General features: G+C 44.9%; 1 long non-coding RNA gene and 1 pseudogene across 2 annotated transcripts; both read right to left on the reverse strand.

Annotated features, from left to right (window-relative positions):
• The window catches only part of LOC122939846, a 213,905-nt pseudogene that overhangs the window by 7,440 nt on the left and 179,043 nt on the right, over window positions 1-27,422 (reverse strand).
• Window positions 1,980-27,342, reverse strand: LOC122939875. 2 transcript variants are annotated; one of them, XR_006390195.1, is made up of 4 exons: window positions 27,222-27,336; window positions 18,329-18,492; window positions 2,164-2,313; window positions 1,980-2,034 (listed from the first exon to the last, which is right to left on the reverse strand). It is a non-coding gene; the product is annotated as an uncharacterized LOC122939875 (long non-coding RNA). The 2 variants fall into 2 exon arrangements; XR_006390194.1 differs by lacking the exon at window positions 18,329-18,492 and having other exon boundaries at window positions 27,222-27,342.

Genomic DNA, 27,422 nt, shown 5'->3' on the forward strand with positions numbered 1-27,422 from the left:
TGACCGGACAGCAGGAGTTATCTGACCCAAATATCTGCAGGTCTCCTGTATAAGGCCCCTTTCACACGGGTGATAATTCTGCGCGGGTACAATGCGTAACGCATTGCACCTGCACTGAATCCGGACCCATTCACTTCAATGAGGCTGTTCAGATAAATGGTGATTTTCACGCATCACTTGTGCGTTGCGTGAAAATCGCTGCATGTTCTATATTCAGCGTTTTTCACGCAACTCAAGCCCTATAGAAATGAATGGGGATGTGTGAAAATCGCAAGCATCCGCAAGCAACAGCGGATGCAATGGGATTTTCACGAGGGATGAGTTACCTGGGACTCCATTTACTTTATTATTTTCCATTATAACGGAAAATAATAGCATTCTTTAATTCAGAATGGCAAGTAAAAGGTGCTCACGTCAGCACAGGTCCTGCTGAATGAAGATAGAAGAACTTTCTATTTTAATTCAGCAGGACCTGCGTTGACATCACCGCGCTCACCATGTGGTGAGCGCGATGACGTCACCGAAGGTCCCTTTCCAGCCAGGTCCTGCAAGAAGAAGAAGAAGAAGAAGAAGAAGAAGAAGAAGAAGAAAGAAGACGAGCCCGGCTGCGCAATCAAGTGGATGAGGAGAGTTACTTTTTTTAATTTTTAACCCCACAATAGATCTTTTACTTAGCATTCTGAATCAAAGAATGCTAATATTTTCCATTATAACCATGTTATAATGGAAAATAATAAAAAATACAGAACACCGATCTTCAGTAAAGAAGTCTGGGTTCGGGTACCACAGTCAGTTTATCACCCGTGTGCAAAACGCATTGCACCTGTGCGATAAAAACTGAACATCAGCCAATGACTGGAAGCAGGTGACCATGCCTATGCCGGCGAGGAAGCAAACAACATTTACTGGAAGATGGACACACAGGAGCTGGCACACATAACCGGAGCTAAGGGTATCAGGTAGGTATGACTCTTTCCATAGTAGAGGCTGCGGACAAATGAGAAAAGTTACTTATTCCTGAACAAACCCTTTAATGCTGTCTTCCTATTCTGTCTACCAGTTTTGGGATGACTGCAGGTATGAAGATACTGTACCTAGTATAAGGGACAGGGGAGAACACAGGAGAGGTGAGAACTGATTATCACCACTAGAACACCGTGCTTACTAGTGATTATAGTATAAAGGACACAGTAGATTAACTAGAGTTCTAAGGGCCCCAGGGCAAACTGTTGTGCTACTCTTGTGCAACCACAAAACATCTGCAGCAGTTCACAGAGGAGGCCATCTTAAAAGTCTGTACAGGCAGAAAATTGTGAGAAGATCCAGACAACATGTAATGTCTATGGTCAGCTGTAATCCTGCCATCTCCACCTTTCTCATTATACAAGGATAAATCATATAATACTGGTGGATAAAACAAGACTGAGCACAAGATCTTCACAGCCTTCTACAGATCATAGGGAACATTTCATGAGACCTTATCATCCTGTGGGACATTGTGATCTTCTTCTGAACCATCCTGTGGAAGAAGAGGACTGGTATATCTCTCCGGTGTTGTTCTCTCTTCCTTAACTGTAGGAAACACATCCAGTGACTGAATTCATTCCTTACATAAAGATAATGAGAGGACGCCTTTAGTCATGTCTATTACCTGGTGGTGTGAGGGGCCGGTGATCCTCCATCAGAATGTCCTTGTACTGATCTGTGTGTCCTTCTAAATACTCCCACTCCTCCATGGAGAAATAGACGGTGACATCCTGACACCTTATAGGAACCTGACAACACAATGATACAGTCATCACCCAGATCCCTTCATAACTTTCCTGTATAAAGTCCCAGCATTCCCAGTGTCACCTCTCCAGTCAGCAGCTGAATCATCTTGTTGGTGAGTTCTAGGATCTTCTCTCTATTGATTTCCTCGTGTATCAGGGGGTGAGGTAGAGGCTCCATGATTGGGCTCAGGGTTCTTCCACATCCTTCAGACACAGGGGCCTGACAGTGCTCACTAGAGGTCTTCTTTACTACTGTGTAGTCCTGGTTATGGAGAAACACAGTAATAAATATCACTCCATACATCTCCAGAGTCCCTCACCTCTCCAGTCATGTCCATCTGTTAGTAACATAGATAAGATGATGTAATGTGACATCATCAGAATCTCTCACCTCTCCAGTAAGCCGGAAGAGGATCTCTATGGTGAGATTTAATATACTCTCCGCCATCTCATCCTTGTCTCTACCCATTCTTGTTGGGTCAATCAAGAGAGGGATCTTATATAGAAGATATCCACTGAGCGGATCCTATATTGTAGGAACCTGAATGGAAAGAAGATTAGACAGTGTAAAATCCTACAAAATCCCATGTAAAATACAATAACTGGAGATAATAAGAGGAGACATCGGAGGAGATAATAAAGTGTAGATGTTGTGTTCTCTCTTTTTATAGTGATCGAAACATAGGTGAGGTCAAGGCAAATTTATGGTATGTCCCACCTTCACATGACCCTACAGCCAATAGAAGATGTCAGTGATGCCATGAACAGCATGTTACCACTATTGACCATCCTAGGCTTTAACCCCTTCAGGACACAGCCTTATTTCACCTTAAGGACCAGGCCATTTTTTGCAAATCTGACCAGTGTCACTTTAAGTACTGATAACTTTAAAACGCTTTGACTTATCCAGGCCATTCTGAGATTGATTTTTTTCTTCACATATTGTACTTCATGTCATGAAGTCCAAAAAATAAATATTTATAAAAAAAATACCAAAAACTTTTTTTTTTTTAAAATAGCAAATTTCCAAGTTTCAATTTCTCTACTTTTATAATACATAGTAATACCTCCAAAAATAGTTATTACTTTACATTCCCCATATGTCTACTTCATGTTTGGATCATTTTGAGAATGATATTTTATTTTTTGGGGATGTTACAAGGCTTAGAAGTTTAGAAGAAAATCTTCAAAAACCCAATTTTTAGGGACCAGTTCAGGTCTGAAGTCACTTTGCAAGGCTTACATAATAGAAACCACCCAAAAATGACCCCATTCTAGAAACTACACCCCTCAAGGTATTCAAAACTGACTTTGTTAACCCTTTAGGTGTTCCACAAGAATTAATGGAAAATAGAGATACAACTTCAGAACTTCACTTTTTTGGCAGATTTTCCATTTTAATAATTTTTTTCCAGTTACAAAGCAAGGGTTAACAGCCAAACCAAACTCAATATTTATGGCCCTGATTCTGTAGTTTACAGAAACACCCCATATGTGGTTGTAAACCGCTGTTCGGGCACACGTCAAGGCGCAGAAGGAAAGGAATGCCTATACGGTTTTTGGAAGGCAAATTTTGCTGGACTGTTTTTTTTTACACCATGTCCCATTTGAGGTCCCCCGATGCACCCCATGAGTAGAAACTCTATAAAAGTGACCCCATCTAAGAAACTACACCCCTCAAGGTATTCAAAACTGATTTTACAAACATTGTTAACCCTTTAGGTGTTCCACAAGAGTTATTGGCAAATGGAGATGAAATTTCAGAGTTCAAATTTTTGGCCAAATTTTCCATTTTAATCCATTTTTCCCAGTAACAAAAGCAAAGGTTAACAGCCAAACAAAACTCAATATTTATGGCCCCGATTCTGTAGTTTACAGAAAACCCCCATATGTGGTCGTAAACTGCTGTATGGGCACACGGCAGGGAGCAGAAGGAAAGGAATGCTATACGGTTTTTGGAAGGCAGATTTTGCTGGACTGTTTTTTTTGACACCATGTCCCATTTGAAGCCCCCCTGATGCACCCCTAGAGTAGAAACTCCAAAAAAGTGACCCCATTTTAGAAACTACGGGATAGGGTGGCAGTATTGTTGGTATTAGTTTAGGGTACATATGATTTTTGGTTGCTCTATGTTGCAGAGCTTTAAGGTATACCCTCAATATCTTTACTTAAATCCCCTTGTAGCTGAAGAAGCAGGTCAATATCCAAGAGACAATTTCCCCAGTAACTGGACGACACACAGTTTGGGAGTCAACTGATTTTACTAGGCATGCGCACCTGCTTTCAAACCTCCAACAGCCTCATTTACATACAATACATAGATTACTAATTTACTATGCTACAAGGAAAGGTGGGGTCAGACAATAGCAAGGGCCGATGGGAGGTTGAGGGGGGACACTGCAGCTAGTTTAAACAGGTCTCCCAGTGTCCCTGAGACAACACCCTGCTGGGGAAACAATGGCACAGGAAAAGGGGGGAGGGGAAGAGGTACAGATAAGAAAGACATTCTATAAGTGGCGATGTTTGCCACACTCTATATTACACTTTTTGTGAGGCAAGGTAACAAGAAATAGCTGTTTTGGCACCGTTTTTATTTTTTGTTTTTTACAACATTCATCTGACAGGTTAGATCATGTGATATTTTTGAAGACCAGGTTCTCACAGACGCTGCGATACCTAATATGTATACTTTTTTTTTTATTTATGTAAGTTTTACACAATAATATCATTTTTGAAACAAACCAAAAAAAATCAGATCGGTGCGCAGATCGGTGCGCAGATCGGTAAAAATGAGAAAAAAAATGTACATGACGGATCCGTCCTTGCAATGCATTTGTGAGAAGGATCCGCATCCGGATCCGTCTCACAAATGCTTTCAGTCAGCGGCAGATCGGCGGATCCGGCGGCCAGTTCCGACGACGGAACTGCCCGTCGGATCACACTGCCGCAAGTGTGAAAGTAGCCTTAGCTAGGGTCTAATTTTTTGCGGGATGAGATGACGGTTTGATTGGCACTATTTTTGGGTGCATATGACTTTTTGATAGCTTGCTATTAGGCCCCTTTCACACGGGCGAGTTTCCGTGTGGGTGCGATCCGTGCGGCGAATGTATAGCACCCGCACTAAATCCTGACCCATTCATTTCTATGGGGCTGTGCACATGAGCGTTGTTTTTCACGCATCACTTGTGCGTTCAGTGGAAATCGCAGCATGCTCTATATTGGCCGATTTTGACGTGACGCAGGCCCCATAGAAGTGAATGGGGTGCGTGAAAATCGCATAGCATCTGCAAGCAAGTACGGATGCAGTGCGAATTTCACGCACGGTTGCTAGGAGACGATCGGGATGGAGACCCGATCATTATTATTTTCCCTTATAACATGGTGTCACTACCAGAGCTTTGAGACGTTCTCAAAGCTCTGTGTCTCCACCCCTGTGATGATGTCACTTAGGGTTGGAGGTTTTCTCACTGTTCTGTTTCTCCGCCCCTGTGATGAGGTCTTACTCTCAGCTGTCTCTCCTGCGTTTGATTTCTCTGCCTTTAAATCACCCCTCCTCCTATTGCAGGGCGTGGATTATATTTCTCCTTTCAGTTGTAGCTCTGCCTTGAGTATCTTCACTCCTTTAGCTACTAGTTCTCTGGACCTGTGTTCTGCTGCTGCAAGCACTCCGGATATTGCCAGCGGTCCTTGGATCCGTCTTCTCTACGGCTGCAGCTCCATCAGCTAAGTGTGCAGACTTTGTTATGTACCTGGTGATTTCCTGACTGGATCTGAGGTGGCCCCGGTTCCCTCCTTATTCTGTGCAGGGCATCGGAGGCCGTGCCCCTTCCACTATTGTAGGGGTTACAGGGCTCATCAGTCTAAGGTACGCGGGCATGCCTCGTTCCACCATTTGGATCCGGGCATGTGCTTTAGCAGCATAGGGAGAGTGTTGAGGGTCTGACAAGGGTCACCCTTTCTCTTCCCTAGTTTGGGTCCGGTCAGTAGCTCTTTTTACTGTGTATACTCTTGTTACCCTTAAACAGCCGTGACATTATAATCCACCAAAACCGTCCTTGTTGACATGGATCCGCTTTCTGACCTGGTTGACCGCATGCAGGGTCTTTCTTTGAAAGTAGCGGATCTCCGTCAATCTCTGACTCAGCTACAAGCATTGGGCTCTGCTCCGGCTCATGGAGTCTGTTGCGAGCCAAAGGTCTCACTTCCGGAAACGTTCTCCGGGGGCAGTGAGAATTTTGTTCGCTTCAGAGAGGCATGTAAACTCCATTTTTGTTTGTGTCCCCACTCCTCTGGTAATGAGGAACAGAGGGTGAGGATTGTCATCTCCCTGCTCAGAGTTAATGCTCAGACTTGGGCTTTTTCGCTGCCATCAGGGGATCCTTCCCTGCGATCCGTGGAGAGGTTTTTTGTGGCCCTGGGGCAGATATATGATGACCCGGATCGTGTTGCTCTGGCAGAATCGAACTTACGTGTTCTATGCCAGAACAAACTGTCTGCGGAGCGTTATTGTTCTGAATTTCGGAGATGGGCAGCTGATTCAGGCTGGAATGATGCTGCACTCCGAAGTCAGTTCTGTCATGGTCTCTCAGAGGGTTTGAAAGATGCCTTTGCTTTCCATGAGAGACCAACATCCTTAGAGTCTGCCATGTCATTGGCGGTACGCCTTGACAGGCGTCTAAGGGAAAGAAACAAGACCTCTCCGTCCAGCCATTGTCAGTCTAGGGGCAATGGTGCGGACTCATTCAGTATGCAGGGGTCTCATCCTGTCTCGCTCCCCTCTGAGGAGGAGCCCATGCAGCTAGGCCGACTTGCCCCTGATAAAAGAGGATTTAGTCCTCAGAATATGGTGTGTTTTTGTTGTGGGGGCATAGGTCATTTGGCAAATGTTTGTCCGTCTAGGAGATTCCTGAACTGTACTAAGAGCGATAATAAGAGAAAAACCTCAAGAGGTAGATCATCAAGTTCTGCTTCATCTGCTACTTTGGGCAAAGTTGATGTGGGAATTGATGCTTTTCCTCTGACCTGCAGTTCCCGTTTTCTCCTGTCTGCCAGGGTGGCGCTAGAGAGCAAGGTCATTCCTTGTGAGATTTTTGTCGATAGTGGAGCGGCCGTCAATCTTATTGACACTCAATTTGTAGCTTTGCATGGGTTTCAGGTTTGTACATTAGAAAAGGATATACCTGTTTTTGCTATTGACTCTGCCCCACTCTCGCAGAGATCTCTGAAAGGCATTGTTCACAATATCCGGCTAGCTGTAGGTGACACTCATGTGGAGGAGATATCTTGTTTTGTCCTTAACGGATTGCCTTCTCCTCTAGTTTTGGGGCTACCCTGGCTCACTAGACATAACCCCACTATTGATTGGCAAGGAAGGCAAATAAATGAGTGGAGTGACTTTTGTAGAGAGAATTGTCTCACAGCCACTCTTGCTGAGGTGTCTACTAAAACTCTGCCATCATTTCTCTCTGATTTCTCGGATGTGTTTTCCGAGAGCGGTGTTCAGGAGCTACCTCCTCACCGGGAGTTTGACTGTCCCATTAACCTCATTCCCGGCACCAAGCTGCCAAAGGCACGCCTCTACAATCTCTCACAACCGGAGAGACTCGCAATGCGAACCTATATCTCTGAGAGTCTCGAGAAGGGGCATATTCGTCCCTCAAAGTCGCCTGTTGCCGCGGGTTTTTTTTTTGTTAAAAAAAAAGATGGCTCTCTGAGACCTTGCTTAGATATTAGGGAGCTGAACCGTATCACGATTCGCGATCCCTATCCCCTTCCTCTGATCCCGGACCTCTTCAACCAAATTGTTGGGGCCAAGGTGTTTTCCAAATTGGATCTGAGAGGCGCGTACAACCTGGTCAGGGTCAGAGAGGGGGATGAATGGAAAACTGCCTTTAATACCCCTAACGGGCATTTCGAGAATCTCGTTATGCCTTTCGGCCTGATGAATGCTCCGGCCGTCTTTCAGCATTTTGTTAATAGTATTTTCTATCATTTAATGGGGAAATTTGTATTGGTGTATCTTGATGATATTTTGATTTTTTCCCCTGATGTTCAGACTCATCAGGATCATCGGTGCGCAGATCGGTAAAAATGAGAAAAAAAATGTACATGACGGATCCGTCCTTGCAATGCATTTGTGAGAAGGATCCGCATCCGGATCCGTCTCACAAATGCTTTCAGTCAGCGGCAGATCGGCGGATCCGGCGGCCAGTTCCGACGACGGAACTGCCCGTCGGATCACACTGCCGCAAGTGTGAAAGTAGCCTTAGCTAGGGTCTAATTTTTTGCGGGATGAGATGACGGTTTGATTGGCACTATTTTTGGGTGCATATGACTTTTTGATAGCTTGCTATTAGGCCCCTTTCACACGGGCGAGTTTCCGTGTGGGTGCGATCCGTGCGGCGAATGTATAGCACCCGCACTAAATCCTGACCCATTCATTTCTATGGGGCTGTGCACATGAGCGTTGTTTTTCACGCATCACTTGTGCGTTCAGTGGAAATCGCAGCATGCTCTATATTGGCCGATTTTGACGTGACGCAGGCCCCATAGAAGTGAATGGGGTGCGTGAAAATCGCATAGCATCTGCAAGCAAGTACGGATGCAGTGCGAATTTCACGCACGGTTGCTAGGAGACGATCGGGATGGAGACCCGATCATTATTATTTTCCCTTATAACATGGTGTCACTACCAGAGCTTTGAGACGTTCTCAAAGCTCTGTGTCTCCACCCCTGTGATGATGTCACTTAGGGTTGGAGGTTTTCTCACTGTTCTGTTTCTCCGCCCCTGTGATGAGGTCTTACTCTCAGCTGTCTCTCCTGCGTTTGATTTCTCTGCCTTTAAATCACCCCTCCTCCTATTGCAGGGCGTGGATTATATTTCTCCTTTCAGTTGTAGCTCTGCCTTGAGTATCTTCACTCCTTTAGCTACTAGTTCTCTGGACCTGTGTTCTGCTGCTGCAAGCACTCCGGATATTGCCAGCGGTCCTTGGATCCGTCTTCTCTACGGCTGCAGCTCCATCAGCTAAGTGTGCAGACTTTGTTATGTACCTGGTGATTTCCTGACTGGATCTGAGGTGGCCCCGGTTCCCTCCTTATTCTGTGCAGGGCATCGGAGGCCGTGCCCCTTCCACTATTGTAGGGGTTACAGGGCTCATCAGTCTAAGGTACGCGGGCATGCCTCGTTCCACCATTTGGATCCGGGCATGTGCTTTAGCAGCATAGGGAGAGTGTTGAGGGTCTGACAAGGGTCACCCTTTCTCTTCCCTAGTTTGGGTCCGGTCAGTAGCTCTTTTTACTGTGTATACTCTTGTTACCCTTAAACAGCCGTGACATTATAATCCACCAAAACCGTCCTTGTTGACATGGATCCGCTTTCTGACCTGGTTGACCGCATGCAGGGTCTTTCTTTGAAAGTAGCGGATCTCCGTCAATCTCTGACTCAGCTACAAGCATTGGGCTCTGCTCCGGCTCATGGAGTCTGTTGCGAGCCAAAGGTCTCACTTCCGGAAACGTTCTCCGGGGGCAGTGAGAATTTTGTTCGCTTCAGAGAGGCATGTAAACTCCATTTTTGTTTGTGTCCCCACTCCTCTGGTAATGAGGAACAGAGGGTGAGGATTGTCATCTCCCTGCTCAGAGTTAATGCTCAGACTTGGGCTTTTTCGCTGCCATCAGGGGATCCTTCCCTGCGATCCGTGGAGAGGTTTTTTGTGGCCCTGGGGCAGATATATGATGACCCGGATCGTGTTGCTCTGGCAGAATCGAACTTACGTGTTCTATGCCAGAACAAACTGTCTGCGGAGCGTTATTGTTCTGAATTTCGGAGATGGGCAGCTGATTCAGGCTGGAATGATGCTGCACTCCGAAGTCAGTTCTGTCATGGTCTCTCAGAGGGTTTGAAAGATGCCTTTGCTTTCCATGAGAGACCAACATCCTTAGAGTCTGCCATGTCATTGGCGGTACGCCTTGACAGGCGTCTAAGGGAAAGAAACAAGACCTCTCCGTCCAGCCATTGTCAGTCTAGGGGCAATGGTGCGGACTCATTCAGTATGCAGGGGTCTCATCCTGTCTCGCTCCCCTCTGAGGAGGAGCCCATGCAGCTAGGCCGACTTGCCCCTGATAAAAGAGGATTTAGTCCTCAGAATATGGTGTGTTTTTGTTGTGGGGGCATAGGTCATTTGGCAAATGTTTGTCCGTCTAGGAGATTCCTGAACTGTACTAAGAGCGATAATAAGAGAAAAACCTCAAGAGGTAGATCATCAAGTTCTGCTTCATCTGCTACTTTGGGCAAAGTTGATGTGGGAATTGATGCTTTTCCTCTGACCTGCAGTTCCCGTTTTCTCCTGTCTGCCAGGGTGGCGCTAGAGAGCAAGGTCATTCCTTGTGAGATTTTTGTCGATAGTGGAGCGGCCGTCAATCTTATTGACACTCAATTTGTAGCTTTGCATGGGTTTCAGGTTTGTACATTAGAAAAGGATATACCTGTTTTTGCTATTGACTCTGCCCCACTCTCGCAGAGATCTCTGAAAGGCATTGTTCACAATATCCGGCTAGCTGTAGGTGACACTCATGTGGAGGAGATATCTTGTTTTGTCCTTAACGGATTGCCTTCTCCTCTAGTTTTGGGGCTACCCTGGCTCACTAGACATAACCCCACTATTGATTGGCAAGGAAGGCAAATAAATGAGTGGAGTGACTTTTGTAGAGAGAATTGTCTCACAGCCACTCTTGCTGAGGTGTCTACTAAAACTCTGCCATCATTTCTCTCTGATTTCTCGGATGTGTTTTCCGAGAGCGGTGTTCAGGAGCTACCTCCTCACCGGGAGTTTGACTGTCCCATTAACCTCATTCCCGGCACCAAGCTGCCAAAGGCACGCCTCTACAATCTCTCACAACCGGAGAGACTCGCAATGCGAACCTATATCTCTGAGAGTCTCGAGAAGGGGCATATTCGTCCCTCAAAGTCGCCTGTTGCCGCGGGTTTTTTTTTTGTTAAAAAAAAAGATGGCTCTCTGAGACCTTGCTTAGATTTTAGGGAGCTGAACCGTATCACGATTCGCGATCCCTATCCCCTTCCTCTGATCCCGGACCTCTTCAACCAAATTGTTGGGGCCAAGGTGTTTTCCAAATTGGATCTGAGAGGCGCGTACAACCTGGTCAGGGTCAGAGAGGGGGATGAATGGAAAACTGCCTTTAATACCCCTAACGGGCATTTCGAGAATCTCGTTATGCCTTTCGGCCTGATGAATGCTCCGGCCGTCTTTCAGCATTTTGTTAATAGTATTTTCTATCATTTAATGGGGAAATTTGTATTGGTGTATCTTGATGATATTTTGATTTTTTCCCCTGATGTTCAGACTCATCAGGATCATCTTTTTCAGGTCCTGCAGATACTGCGGGAAAATAAACTGTATGCCAAGCTGGAGAAATGTCTTTTTATGGTATCAGAGATTCAATTTCTGGGTTTTCTCCTCTCTGCTTCTGGTTTTCGCATGGATCCGGAGAAGGTCCGTGCTGTGCTGGAGTGGGAGCTTCCTGAAAATCAGAAGGCATTGATGCGCTTTCTGGGTTTTGCTAACTACTACAGAAAGTTCATTTTGAACTATTCCTCTATTGTCAAACCCCTTACTGACATGACAAAAAAGGGGACGGATTTTTCCTCTTGGTCGGAGGAGGCGCTTGCAGCCTTTTCTAAGATTAAAGAGAGTTTTGCGTCTGCTCCCATCTTGCTGCATCCCGATGTTTCCTTACCTTTTATTGTTGAGGTGGATGCTTCCGAGGTGGGTGTGGGTGCAGTTTTGTCCCAGGGCCCCTCTCCTGCCAAATGGCGACCTTGTGCCTTTTTCTCTAGAAAACTCTCCCCGGCAGAGAGAAACTATGATGTGGGAGATAGGGAGTTGTTGGCCATCAAGTTGGCTTTCGAGGATTGGCGCCATTGGTTGGAGGGGGCCAGGCACCCTATCACCGTTTTTACCGACCATAAGAATCTGGCGTACCTGGAGTCGGCCAGGCGTATGAATCCGAGACAGGCCAGATGGTCTCTGTTCTTCTCCAGATTTAATTTTGTTGTTACTTTCCGCCCTGGGATCAAGAATGTGAAGGCTGATGCTCTCTCTCGCTGTTTTCCGGGAGGAGGAAACTCCGAGGACCCGGGTCCCATTTTGGCGGAGGGGGTAGTTGTTTCTGCTCTATATTCCGATTTGGAGGCCGAGGTCCAGGCTGCCCAGTCTGAGGCACCTGCCCGTTGTCCCTCCGGGAAGTTGTTCGTGCCTCCTGAGCTACGTCACAAACTCTTTAAGGAACATCATGATACAGTTCTTGCTGGTCACCCCGGGAATAGAGCCACGGTAGATCTCATTCGTCGGAGATTTTGGTGGCCGGCTCTTCGTAAGTCTGTGGAGGGTTTTGTGGCGGCTTGTGAGACGTGCGCTCGCGCTAAGGTCCCTCGTTCACGACCTTCAGGTTCCCTTCTCCCGTTACCCATACCTTCCCGTCCTTGGACACACCTGTCCATGGACTTTATCACAGATCTTCCTCGTTCCTCGGGGAAGTCGGTGATCCTGGTGGTCGTGGACCGTTTTAGCAAGATGGCTCATTTCGTTCCTTTCCCTGGTTTACCCAATGCTAAAACGTTGGCGCAAGCTTTTGTCAATCATATTGTTAAATTGCACGGCATTCCCTCTGAGATTGTTTCCGATAGAGGCACGCAGTTTGTGTCCAGGTTCTGGAAGGCTTTCTGTTCTCGCCTGGGGGTTCGGCTGTCCTTCTCTTCTGCTTTTCACCCGCAGTCGAATGGTCAGACTGAGCGCCTCAATCAGAATCTGGAGACATATTTGCGCTGTTTTGTGGCAGAGAACCAGGAGGATTGGTGTTCATTTCTCCCTCTTGCTGAGTTTGCTTTGAACAACCGTCGTCAGGAATCTTCTGATAAGTCACCATTTTTTGGTGCATATGGGTTCCATCCGCAGTTTGGGACATTCTCGGGAGGGGCTCTTTCTGGTTTACCTGAGGAGGAGAGATTTTCCTCGTCTTTGTCTACCATTTGGCAAAAGATTCAGAGTAATCTCAGAAAGATGAGTGAGAAGTATAAGCGTGTGGCTGATAAGAGACGTGTGCCTGGTCCGGACCTGAATGTGGGTGATCTGGTGTGGTTGTCTACAAGAAATATTAAACTGAAGGTTCCCTCCTGGAAATTGGGCCCCAAGTTTATTGGGCCTTATAAAATTTTGTCAGTCATCAATCCTGTTGCCTTCCGCCTTGATCTTCCACGGGTTTGGAAGATACATAATGTTTTTCACAGATCTCTCTTAAAACCATATGTCCATCCCACGGTACCCTTCTCTTTGCCTCCTCCTCCGATTTTGGTTGATGGCAATCTGGAGTTTGAGGTTTCCAGAATTGTGGACTCTCGCATTGTCCGCGGTTCTCTTCAGTACCTCGTTCATTGGAAGGGTTATGGTCCTGAGGAGAGGATGTGGGTTCCGATGTCGGACATTAAAGCCACTCGCCTTATCAGGGCATTTCATAGGGCTCATCCTGGGAAGGTGGGTCCTGGGTGTCCGGAGTCCACCCGTAGAAGGGGGGGTACTGTCACTACCAGAGCTTTGAGACGTTCTCAAAGCTCTGTGTCTCCACCCCTGTGATGATGTCACTTAGGGTTGGAGGTTTTCTCACTGTTCTGTTTCTCCGCCCCTGTGATGAGGTCTTACTCTCAGCTGTCTCTCCTGCGTTTGATTTCTCTGCCTTTAAATCACCCCTCCTCCTATTGCAGGGCGTGGATTATATTTCTCCTTTCAGTTGTAGCTCTGCCTTGAGTATCTTCACTCCTTTAGCTACTAGTTCTCTGGACCTGTGTTCTGCTGCTGCAAGCACTCCGGATATTGCCAGCGGTCCTTGGATCCGTCTTCTCTACGGCTGCAGCTCCATCAGCTAAGTGTGCAGACTTTGTTATGTACCTGGTGATTTCCTGACTGGATCTGAGGTGGCCCCGGTTCCCTCCTTATTCTGTGCAGGGCATCGGAGGCCGTGCCCCTTCCACTATTGTAGGGGTTACAGGGCTCATCAGTCTAAGGTACGCGGGCATGCCTCGTTCCACCATTTGGATCCGGGCATGTGCTTTAGCAGCATAGGGAGAGTGTTGAGGGTCTGACAGGGGTCACCCTTTCTCTTCCCTAGTTTGGGTCCGGTCAGTAGCTCTTTTTACTGTGTATACTCTTGTTACCCTTAAACAGCCGTGACACATGGTTATAAGGGAAAATAATAGCATTCTGAATACAGAATGCATAGTAAAACAGCGCTAGAGGGGTTAAAATAAAATAAAAAATAATTTAACTCACCTTAGTCCACTTGATCACGAAGCCGGTATCTCCTTGTGTCTCCTCTGCGCTGAACAGGACCTGGGGTGAGCTGCTCCATTAAATACCGGTTAAGGACCTACGATGACGTCACTCCGGTCATCACATGGTCTTTTACCATGGTGACCGGACCGGAGTGACGTCATCGCAGGTCCTTAACCGGTATTTAATGGAGCAGCTCACCCCAGGTCCTGTTCAGCGCAGAGGAGACACAAGGAGATGCCGGGCTTTGTGATCAAGTGGACTAAGGCGAGTTAAATTATTTTTTATTTTATTTTAACCCCTCTAGCGCTGTTTTACTATGCATTCTGTATTCAGAATGCTATTATTTTCCCTTTTAACCATGTTATAAGGGAAAATAATACAATCTTCAGAACATCAATCCCAAGCCCGAACTTCTGTGAAGAAGTTCGGGTTTGGGTACCAAACATGCGCGATTTTTCTCACGCGAGTGCAACGCATGACAATGTTTTGCACTCGCGCGGGAAAACCGCGCATTTTCCCACAACGCACCCAGCTCTTATCCGGGCAAAAAAACTGACGCCCGTGTGAAAGAGGCCTTACACTTTTTGTGATGTAAGGGACCAAAAAATGGTTTATTTAGCACAGTTTTTATAAAAAAAAAAATCGGGGTGTTTATCTGAGGGGTTAGGTCATGTGATATGTTTTTAGAGTCGGTTGATACGACACGGCAATACCTAATATGTATACCTTTTTTTTCCCCCCTATTTTTTACTAATAGTTTTTTAACTTTATTTAGGGAAAATTAATTTTTTTTTATTTATTTTTTTTACTTGGAACGTTTAATTATTTGGGGGGAAAACTTTATTTTTTCAACTTTTTTTTTTACTTTCTTTTTTTGTCCCACTTTGGGACTTGAACTTTTGGGGGTCTAATCCTTTGCAATGCATTCCAATACTTCTGTATTGGAATGCATTGGCTGTATGAGTAATACTGTGTGTATTACTCATACAGCTTCCGGACTGTGAGATCCAGGCGGCTGCCTTCCATGCCATCGGGTCCCCCCTACAGCCGCATGGGGACCCGATCACCGCCGCAAACCGCAGGTCAATTCAGACACAGGGGGGTCACGGGACAACTCCCGCGCATTTAGCCGAGGTGCCTGCTCAATGATTTGGGGCTCCAGATGGCGACCAAAGTGGTCGCCAATGCGACTTAGCATTTACAAATGGCGACGACTTTTTAGTCTTGTCGCCATTTGCGACTAGACCCGCCGCAGCTCTGCCGTTGAATAGGAGCTGATAGTTCTCTGCCCCACCACCGCCGATGTTTTTCTCAGTCTGACTCAGTGAGTCACAGCACACAATAGCAGAGCCGCTGGCAGCAGGGAGGGGAGGGACTCGGGAGAAGTGTAATCTGACCCTAGAGTGGAAGCTGCTTCTGCCAGCCCCTCCCCACCCACCAACCAATCAGAGCTGAGTCAGTGAGTCACAGCACACAATAGCAGAGCCGCTGGCAGCAGGGAGGGGAGGGACTCTGGAGGAGAGTAATCTGACCCTAGAGTGGAAGCTGCTTCTGCCAGCTCCTCCCCTCCCCGCCCACCAACCAATCAGAGCTGAGGCAAGGCAAGCACTAGCAGCTCTGAGTCACTGACACAAGTACAGGGAGTCTAAGAAAGAATCGAATGAGTCTCAGGTTAAAAGAATCAAAAAAGATCCGACTTAAAGTTAGTGACTCATTCGATTATTTGAGTTAAAAGAACCGCGAGTCAGACTCTAGAATTCTCAGCAGCGCAGTGGTGTTGGTGGGGGGTGCGCACTGCGCCACCAATGTTTATTATACTGGGGTGTTGGGGGGCGCTCTGCGCCACCAATGTTTATTATATGGGGGGGGGCGCACTGCGCCACCAATGTTTATTATATGGGGGGGGCGCACTGCGCCACCAATGTTTATTATACTGGGGTGTTGGGGGGCGCTCTGCGCCACCAATGTTTATTATATTGACCTTCTACTAAGCATTCTGTATTAAAGAATGCTATCATTTTCCCTTAGAACCATTTATAAGGGAAAATAATACAGTGAATAGACTTTCATCCTAGCAACCATGCGTGAAAATCGCACCGCATCCGCACTTGCTTGCAATTTTCACGCAGCCCCATTAACTTCTATGGGGCCTGCATTGCGTGAAAAACGCACAACATAGAGCATGCTGCGATTTTCACGCAACGCACAAGTGATGTGTGAAAATCACCGCTGATGTGCACAGCCCCATAGAAGTGAATGGGTCCGGATTTAGTGCGGGTGCTTTCCGGTATTTTGAATGCCAGATCTGGAACTAATACATTCCTATGGGGAAAAATGCCGGATCCGGCATTCAGGCAAATCTTCAGTTTTTTTCGCCGGAGATAAAACCGTAGCATGCTGCGGTTTTATCTTTTGCCTGATCAGTCAAAATGACTGAACTGACGACATCCTGATGCATCCTGAACGGATTACTCTCCATTCAGAATGCATGGGGATAAAACTGAAAGTACCCTAAAATATTAAGTTTAAATCCCCCCTTTCCAAATTTTACATCTAAAATATATAAACAATAAATAAATAAACATATTACATAGCGCTGTCCAAACTATTAAATTATTAAAAAATATCTCCTATGCGGTGAGCATTCGCCATTTTTTAGTCACCTTGTCACCCCAAAAAATAGGATAGGACTGTGCTATTATGGGCCCCGAATGTTTCATAAAATGCGAAATGCACGCAGCTTTTTTTGATGTTTTTTTTTTTGCGTGGTATTGAGTATCGCAATACTTTTTTATGGTGACGAAAGCTAATCAAAATTTTGGTATCAAAACAACCCTACGTCGATCTGATTGGCATAGCGTTGTCACGATACCAAAATTTTGATTCGGTTTTAATTTGGCTCCTAAAAATTTGATTTGGCAACTAAATTTTTCAGTTCAGGAGCCAATGGCTACTAGGTATTTTTTTTAGTCTGGAGCACTGATGGTGGGTTCCGATCATCGCCTGCCGGGCGGCGGTGATCGGAAATACACAGGACGTACCCATACGCCCTGTGTCCTTAAGTACCAGGACATCAGGGCGTATCGGTACGCCCTGTGTCCTGAAGAGGTTAAAAGCCCCTCCCTCCCCTCAAACACCAGTGTTTTTAAATCATCACATCGGTTAAGCAACACATATACATATATCTACACAAATTTCCAAGTAATAAACCATATATATTTAGAGAAGGATAAGTAGGGTGCTGTCATGTCGGAAAACTATTTACCGTTAAGTCTAAATTCTACTTTCCAGGAAGTCCATCATGACAGCACACATGGAGCAATACCAGATAAACTAGGGAGGGACCACAGCCTGTAGGACTTTACGTCCAAAGGCTAGGTCTCTATTAGCAGATAGGTCTAGTCTGTAGAAGGTTTGAAAACTAGACCAGGTAGCTGCCCTGCAGATTTGTTCCAGTGAGGCATTAGCTCTTTCCACCTAAGAAGCAGCCACTGCCTGAGTAGAATGGGCTGTGACTTTGAATAGACGGTCTTTATTCTGGGAAGTATAAGCTTGCTGGATTGTTGATCTAATCCATCTTGCAATAGTGGATTTTGAAGCTTGTTTTCCCTTATTCTTCCCTGCGAATTGTACAAATAAAGCTGAATCTTTCCTAAAGGGGCGAGTGACTTCTAAATATTGTATTACTGAACGAGGAACATCTAGTATGAAAACGTCGCTATTTCGCATTCTTCGGACCTGTACAAAAACGACTTTTGGCATAAAGGCTGGGTCCAATTTTAAGATGACTCTGTCATCCAGAATCCTCATATATGGTTCTCCTGAAGAAAAAGCCTGCATCTCTCCTACTCTCCTTGCCAATGTTATCGCCACTAGAAATACTCTTTTGAAAGAGAGCATTTTTATTTCACAGTTTTCTAAAGGTTTAAAAGGAGGATTACATAGGTTCTCCAATACTAGTGACAAGTCCCAAGGAGGGACTGACTTTCTTACCAGAGGCCGGATTCTGGAGATGGCACGAGAAAATGTTTTTATCCAATTGTGCTCTGCTAGAGGGAAGTCAAGTAACCAACTCAAAGCTGAAATCTGAACTTTTATTGGGCCTGAGACCCATGTTAAAACCTTCCTGCAGAAATTCTAGAATGTCCTGAATAGAAGGGGAAATTGACTTTTTTTGAAGAGAAACAAACCAGGAATGAAATTTCTTTAAAATCTTACCTTAGATGGTAGAAGTAATCATCTTGTGAATTTGTAGCATGGTTGTTATAACTCTTTCCGACAGGCCCCTGGCTCTTAGTATCTGCTCTTCAGAATCCATGCTGCCAGCTTCAACCTGTGCACTTGTGGATGCCAAAGAGGCCCCTGAGACAATAGGTCGTCTTCTGAGGGAAGAAAAAAGGGTTCTTCCAATGCCAAGTTCTTTAGAATTGGGAGCCAGCTTTGTTTCTGCCAATATGGAGCTATTAGGACCAGAGTTACTCATTCCGACCTCAGCTTTTTCAGGGTTGACCCAATTAGAGGAAAAGACGGGAAGGCATAGGCCAGATTCATATCCCAACTCTGAGACAAAGCATCTACAGCCACTGGAAGGGGCGGAAATCTTGACCCCCCTTGATGTTTCAGGAATAATACTGTTGCAATGTTGCCTGAGAGAACCTGTACATGTAGGCCTTTAGAAGATTCTCCACTTTTAGGAAAGTTTCCAAGACTGCTCTCAACTCCCTGAAGTTTGAGGACCTGTGAGAGAGATTGTCACCCCAGGGACCCTAAAAATTATAAGTCATACACCTGGTCTCCCCAGCCCGACTAGCTGGCATCTGTTGTTACTAGAATGTGAGGTTCTAAAGTTCATGGAATTCAAAATTATAAGTTCTCTGAATCTCTCCACCATGAAAGACTCCATCTTACCGACTTTGGAATGCGGATCTTTTGATCAAAAATAATTTTTTCAGTATTTTTAGGTTTAGAATGGATCGATATGTCCCATTTGGCTTTAAAAAAACAAACAAAACAAAAAACTCAAGAGTAATGTCCCAGACCGATTTGTTCTGGAGGTACTGGCTTGATGGCTTATAAACTCAATAGGGGGAGAATATACAAATTGTATTCTGTATCCTTCCTCTGTTGTTTCTAAAATCCAAGTATTGTGAGTAATTTCTTCCCATTGTGGAAGGAAGGTTTTCAATCTTCCTCCCACCAAAAGAATGTCATTGTTTTTGTTGTGTAGTATTTGGATTAAGGAGGAACCCTCTACCCTTACATCCCTTTGGGTAACTCCACCTTCCTGATTTACCTTTGCCTCTGTAAGACCGAGACGTATATCGGGGACCTGGCTTCTGAAAGGACTGGGACTTTTTATTTTTGTCCTCTGGAAACCCTCTCTTTTTTTCTGTAGCATTTTCCAGAATAGAATCCTGAACAGGGCCAAAAACATACAGTTACAAGAAAAAGTATGTGAACCCTTTGGAATTATATGGATTTCTTCACAAATTGGTCATAACATGTTATCTGAACAATAGACAATCACAGTCTGCTTAAACTAATAACACACAAAGAATTAAATGTTACCATGTTTTTATTGAACACACCATGTAAACATTTACAGTGCATGTGGGAAAATTATGTGAACCCCTAGACTAATGGCATCTACAAGAGCTAATTGGGAATGAGGTGTCAGCCAACTGGAGTCTAATCAATGAGATGAGATTGGAGGTGGTGGTTACAGCTGCCCTGCCCTATAAAAAACACACACCAGTTCTGGGTTTTCTTTTCACAAGAAGCATTGCCTGATGTGAATGATGCCTCGCACAAACGAGCTCTCAGAAGACCTATGATTAAGAATTGTTGACTTGCATAAAGCTGGAAAGGGTTATAAAAGTATCTCCAAAAGCCTTGCTGTTCATCAGTCCACGGTAAGACAAATTGTCTATAAATGGAGAAAGTTCACCACTGCTGCTACTCTCTCTAGGAGTGGCCGTCCTGTAAAGATGACTGCAAGAGCACAGCGCAGACTGCTCAATGAGGTGAAGAAGAATCCTAGAGAGTGTCAACTAAAGACTTACAAAAGTCTCTGGCATATGCTAACATCCCTGTTAGCGAATCTACGATACGTAAAACACTAAACAAGAATGGATTTCATGGGAGGATACCACAGAGGAAGCCGCTGCTGTTAAAAAAAAAAAACATTGCTGCACGTTTACAGTTTGCACAAGAGCACCTGGATGTTCCACAGCAGTACTGGCAAAATATTCTGTGGACAGATGAAACCAATGTTGAGTTGTTTGGAAGAAACACACAACACTATGTTTGGAGAAAAAGAGGCACAGCACACCAACATCAAAACCTCATCCCAACTGTGAAGTATGGTGGTGGGGCATCATGGTTTGGGGCTGCTTTGCTGTGTCAGGGCCTGGACGGATTGCTATCATCAAGGAAAAATTCCCAAGTTTATCAAGACATTTTGCAGGAGAACTTAAGGCCATCTGTCCACCAGCTGAAGCTCAACAGACGATGGGTGTTGCAACAGGACAACAACCCAAAGCATAGAAGTAAATCAACAACAGAATGGCTTAAACAGAAGAAAATCCGCCTTCTGGAGAGGCCCAGTCAGAGTCCTGACCTCAACCCGATTGAGATGCTGTGGCATCTCAAGAAAGCGATTCACACCAGACATCCCAAGAATATTGCTGAACTTTAAACAGTTCTGTAGAGGAATGGTCAAGAATTACTTTTGACCGTTGTGCACGTCTGATCTGCAACTACAGGAAACGTTTGGTTGAAGTTATTGCTGCCAAAAGGAGGTTCAACCAGTTATTAAATCCAAGGGTTCACATACTTTTTCCACCTGCACTGTGAATGTTTACATGGGGTGTTCAATAAAAACATGATTACATTTAATTCTTTGTATGTTATTAGTTTAAACAGACTGTGATTGTCTATTGTTGTGACTTAGATGAAGATCAGATCACATTTTATGACCAATTTGTGCAGAAATTCAGATAATTCCATATGGGGTCACATACTTTTTCTTGCAACTGTAAGTACCAGATAATGGGATAGTACAAAGCTTATTTTTTGACGGAATGTCCCCAGACCACCTCTTAAGCCACAATGCTCGTCCGGAGGCATTTGAAAGGGAACTGCCTCTGGCAGCGAATCTAATAGATTCCGCCGAAGCATCAGAGACAAACGCAGTTGCCATTTTTAAAAGTGGAATGGACTGCAGAATTTCTCCCCTGGAGATTTTCATCTTTAGATGGTTTTCTAGTTGGGAGAGCCATGAAAATAATAATCGAGACAGTGAAGTAGCGTCAATATTTGTATTGATCAATGCAGAAGATACCTAGCAGAATTTTTTTTTAAAGACCATCTATTTTTCTATCCATAACGTCCTTAAGCCGTTTGATTCCTAAGGGCAAGGAGTTTTCTTTTATTACTTTTGCAATGAGTATATACATTTTCAGGGTATCCACCCACAATTTTGTATCTTCTGCATTAAAGCCTAGACGATTCTTAAACTCACGAGATATGTAAAGCCTCTTTTCCGCTTCCTCCCATTCCTCCAATATGAGTAATTTTAGATTTTCATTTACTGGAAAGAGTGTTTTCTTTTTTGCTTTTAGTCCGCCAAACATCTCGTCCTGTATAGAACGAGGTTGGGCGACGTCCTCTACGTCCATTGTCTGACAGACAGCAGAAATGAGAACGTCTAAATCCTCGGATGAAAAAAAGAACTTTATTCCCTCTTTTGCAGGACAAGAAGCAATTTCATCCATTTCTCCCTCTAATCCAATGTTACTAGTGGATTCATTCTCTTTAATCTGAGCCCATATCAGCTCTAGGTCTTCTAACATGAGACTGCGGAACAGATTTTGGCATTAATTTGACCACTGAGGAGTGTACTTCCTCCTTTATAATCTTCGTAATTTCAGCTGATAAAGATGGCTGTTCTTCTTTTATCAATCTATCAATGCAGGAGCTGCAAAGTTGTTTAAAGTAAGACTCTGCCGGCTTCTTAGCACAAGTCACACATCTTTTCACTTTCATTTTAGGTTCAGAAGGATTTTTATGCACCACATCTTTATCATCCTTAAATTACAAAACAAACTGCTAGCTAGTCACAAATCCCAAAGTATTATTACAGGTCCTATACAGCACACCTGACTTACATGACCCTGGGCAGGAGGTTCTGAACCCAGCACAGACCGACCAGACACTGGACCTTCCATGGTGGAGTACACAAACATTTGATTTCCCACCATACCTTAATAGTCCTGCCCCCTTCCGCCACCAGTCTGCTCCTCCCTCTTCTGGGAATCCATCCTACAGGAGAATCCCAAAATGGATAATGAGAGTCCATTCCTAACGGGGACTCCTGCTTTGTTAGGCCATCCACACCACGCCAGGCATTCCAGCGTGCTCTCTCGCCGGACATCTCACAGGAGGACGTCACCCGGCTTGCAGAGGTGCACCAAAGCCGCCGGAAGTGATGCTCCTGGGACCACGCTCAATATGGCTGCACCCTGCACGTAAAACTGAGACGGAGAAGGAGTATGCAGTACGGAGCAGAGAGCCTCTCCAGAGAGAAAGCGGACACCGCAACCAGACCCCGCGGCCTCAATGGTAAGGCCAGGAGACCCCGCTAAAGGGGTGCTAGCCAAACCCTCCGGTTCAGGGATAAAAGTAGAAGCATAATTCCCCCCAATCCTATCCTGGGCTCCTATGCCAGGGATCCTCCGTGTTGGCTGCTGACCTGTAAGGGACAGGAAGAACACTGGTGTTGGAGGGGAGGGAGGGGCTTGTAACAGCTCTGTGCTTCCTGTACCTTTAGCGGTACATAAGGACATCCTCCATTTGTGCTGTCATGGAGGACGTCCTGGAAATAAAGATTATTATTACTATCTAGACTAGGGTCGCTCAACCTGCAGCCCTCCAGCTGTTGTAAAACTGCAACTCCCACGATGCCCTTCTGTAGGATGATAGCTGTAGACTGTCAGGGAATTATGGGAGTTGTAGTTTTGCAACAGCTGGAGGGCCGCAGGTTGAGCATGCCTGATCTAGACAGACATTGGGTTGGCAGATTTGGTTTTTGGCAGCTCCTTGCGACCACACAGATGTTGTAGTTTAATAGATTTTTATTTTTTTTTAACAAGTGGCAAGACGAAATACAGCGGTCATTAACCCCTTAAGGACTTTTTGCAAATCTGACCAGTGTCCCTTTAAGTGCTGATAACTTTAAAACACTTTGACTTATCCAGGCCATTCTGAGATTGTTTTTTCGTCACATATTGTACTTCATGACACTGGTAAAATTAAGTTAAAAAATAATTTTTTTTTGCATAAAAAAAAATACTGAATTTACCAAAAATTTGGCAAAATTTGCAAATTTCAAAGTTTCAGTTTCTCTACTTCTGTAATACATAGTAATACCCCCAACAATTTTGATGACTTTACATTCTCCATACGTCTACTTCATGTTTGAATTATTTTGGGAATGATATTTTATTTTTTGTGGATGTCACAAGGCTTAGAAGTTTAGAAGCAAATCTTGAATTTTTTCAGAAATTTACAAAAACCCAATTTTTAGGGACCACTACAGCTCTGAAGTCACTTTGTGAAGCTTACATGATAGAAACCGCCCAAAAATGACCCCATTCTATAAACTACACCCCTCAAGGTATTTAAAACTGATTTTACAAACTTTGTTAACCCTTTAGGTGTTGCACAAGAGTTATTGGCAAATGGGGATGAAATTTGAGAATTTAATTTTTTTGCCTAATTTTCCATTTTAACCCATTTTTTCCACTAGCAAAGCAAGGGTTAACAGCCAAACAAGACTGTATCTTTATTGCCCTGACTCTGCCATTTACAGAAACACCCCATATGTGGCTGTAAACTACTGTACGGGCACACAGTAGGGCGTAGAGGGAAAGGTGCGCCGTATGGTTTTTGGAAGCCAGATTTTGCTGGACTGGTTTATTTACACCATGTCCCATTTGAAGCCCCCTGATGCACCCCTGGAGTAGAAACTCCCAAAAAAGTGACCCCATTTTAGAAACTACGGGATAGGGTGGAATTTTTTTGGTACTAGTTTAGGGTACATGGTAACAAGAAATAGCTTTTTTCGCACTTCTTTTGTTATTTACAACATTCATCTGACAGGTTAGATCATGTGGTAATTTTATAGAGCAGGTTGTCACGGACACGGCGATACCTAATATGTATACAATTTTTTTTATTTATATAAGTTTTACACAATGATTTCATTTTTAAAACAAAAAAAATGTTGTAGTGTCCATAGTCTAAGAGCCATAGTTTTTTCAGTTTTTTGGCGATTATCTTAAGTAGGGTCTCATTATTTGTGGGATGAGATGACGGTTTGATTGGCACTATTTTGGGGTGCATATGACTTTTTGATCGCTTGCTATTACACTTTTAGTGACGTACTATGATAAAAAATGTTTTGCGGGATGAGATGACGGTTTGATTGGTACTATTTTGGCGTAAATGCGACTTTTTTGATCACTTTTTATTACCTTTTTTGGGAAGTAAGGTGGGCAAAATTTCAATTTTCTCATAGTTTTTTTTTTTTATGGCGTTCACCATGCGGGGAAAGTAACATGACCGTTTTATAGATCAGGTCATTACGGACACGGCGATACCTAATATGTGTAGTGTTTTTTTTTTTTTTTTATCTTAACTTTTGTCACTTTAAAAAAAAAAAAAATGACCCAGACCCACTTGGTTCTTGAAGATCCATTGGGTCTGATGTCTGTATAATATAGTACAGTACACTATATAGGGTACTGTACTGTATTTTACTTACACTTTGTCTGAACAGATCTATGCCTTTAGCACAGATCTGGTTAGCACCATGGACAGCAGGATGCCTGAGAAGGCGTCCTGTTGCCATGGGAACCTTCCCCGTTTGCCCGGGGCTGCCGGGGGGCTATCTGGGGGCTCTCAAGGCACAGCAGCCCACCGATGGGAGAGGGAGGGTGCTCCCTGAGCGGTTAACCTTTTTCCATACAGCGGTCTGTACAGACCGCGGTATGGAAAGGGTTATACAGCTGACATCGCATCGCCGATGTCAGCAGTTTATACCAGGGTGTCAGCAATGTGCTGACACCCTGGTATACCACTGCACACCAATGATTATTCAAGGGGAGGAGGGCGGGGGATCGCGATCCCGCCTGCCGCACCGCCTGCCTCCTGCACCGCCCGCAACACCCCCCCTGCACCACCCAGAATCAGCTGAAAGCGCAGCAAACCGCAGGTCTGAATTGACCTGCGGTTTGCTGCGATCGCCGGCACGGCGTTGTGACAGGATGCCGGCTGAATGATTTCAGCCGGCATCTCGTTCGGATTAACCCCAGCAGCGCCACAATCTTATTTTAAACTCATGACGTACCGGTACGTCATGCGTCCCTAAGGGGTTAAAGGGTTTCTCCGGCATGTACTCTGGATAGGTTTTCAATATGAGCTCAGTGTAGAGGTCCAACTCCCAACACCCCTGAACAATCAGAAGGTGGCGCTTATACAGATACATGTATATGTGGCTACACAACATTTTTAATGACATGCTAATATGAAAGCATTCAGATCCAGGTGCTAGTTTGAAAAATGTAAAATGCTTCCAATAAAGTTTGTATAATCGCTGTGCTTCTTTTCTTTGGTCTCCCTAATGCATTTTTGGGACATATTATTCCCTGTTTCAGCTGCATAGCTAGATGCATTTCACTCAGAAGATGGCAGCATATCACATCTGTGATATCTGCCACCACTGTATTGCTGTGATGTCCATTTCCTTACTTCACACTATGTTTGTTTTCAGCTCCAGACCTCACAGAAAGAAAAAAAAAAAAAAAAAAGGAGGATTACATCACACTTAGGCTAGTTTCACAGTAGCGGCAGTGGAGTCCTGCAGGCTGTGTCCGCGGGTGAACAGCCTGTCGGATCAGTCCTGCTGCTAGTCCACGTGTGCCCCCTGACTGCCGCTCTGTCCCCATTGACTATAATAAGGCCGGGGCGGAGTCGCGGATCTGTCCGGCACGTGGAGCCGCGGATCTGTCCGGCACGTGGAGCCTGAGGCTAGTTTCACAGTAGCATTTCCTGTCTCCGGCTGTTCTCCTGTCAGAGATGTCCAGATCTGACACTGCCAGAAGCTGCCAGACACCCACTATAATGGGGAGCGGCAGAGATCAGGACACAACCCAGAAAACATCCCACCAGAATGCTTCAAAATCCTTTAACGCAGGTTTTAAACAGGCCTTAAAAGCGTTGTATTACTTCACAAAATGGCATTTATCATGTACAGAAAGTTAATACAAGACACTAATGTATTGTGATTGTCTACATTGCCTCCTTTGCTCTCTGCATTTTTCTTTCTATCACAATATACACTGCTTGTTTCCATGGTTACGACCACCCTGCAATCCATCAGTGGTGGTCATGCTTGCACTCAGCCCTTTCTGGTAGCCAGGACCATGGAAGAGCACATAGGCTGGTGATTTTTCCTATAGTGTGCAAGCACGGCCACCACTGATGGATTGCAGGGTGGTCATAACCATGGAAACGAACAGTGTATATTGAGATAGAAAAATGAATCCAGCCAGCATACGAAGCAATATGGACAATAATACATTAGTAATGCCTTGTATTAACTTTCTCGCCATAACAAATGCCACTTGCTGAAGTGAGACAAACCCTTTAAAGGGAACCTGTTACCAGTTTTATGGTGTCCTAACTAAGGGCAACATGAATAAGTGACTGATTCTCTTAGCAAAATGCTGGGTCACTTTCTTTAAATGACCCAGTCAATCTGACAACATGAATATTCATGGACTCCTGACTCTCCCCGCCTACCGGCTGCAGATTGACAGTTATTTTCCATATGACTCAGCAGCCGGTGGGCAGGGGAGTGGCTATAGCTCTGAATTAAATACACGCTGGACTCCAATCAGCTCATTAACATGCGGCATCTTTGTGTGTATATTATGAAGTAACACCAGTGAGTGACTACATCTAAGGTACTTTCTAGAAGTTAATGATTGTATATAATTAGTTAGATTATAATCAAATATCCACATGACGGGTTCCCTTTACCACTTACTCAGGCGGGGCGTGTCCTCCTCTTCCTCTGACAATCCTTCACCATGGAGCATCCAGTGTTCCTATTTCTACCGCCATGTGCAGGAGCCAGGCTGCAGGCTGTGCTGCAGGAGGAAGCAAAGGACCTGCGATGATATCATGACCATGTGATTATGTGTGGGAGGAGTCAGGCTCCAGGCTGTGCTCCAGGAGGAAGTAAAGG

Source organism: Bufo gargarizans, chromosome 6, assembly GCF_014858855.1.
Source record: "Bufo gargarizans isolate SCDJY-AF-19 chromosome 6, ASM1485885v1, whole genome shotgun sequence".
Classification (NCBI taxonomy): domain Eukaryota; kingdom Metazoa; phylum Chordata; class Amphibia; order Anura; family Bufonidae; genus Bufo; species Bufo gargarizans.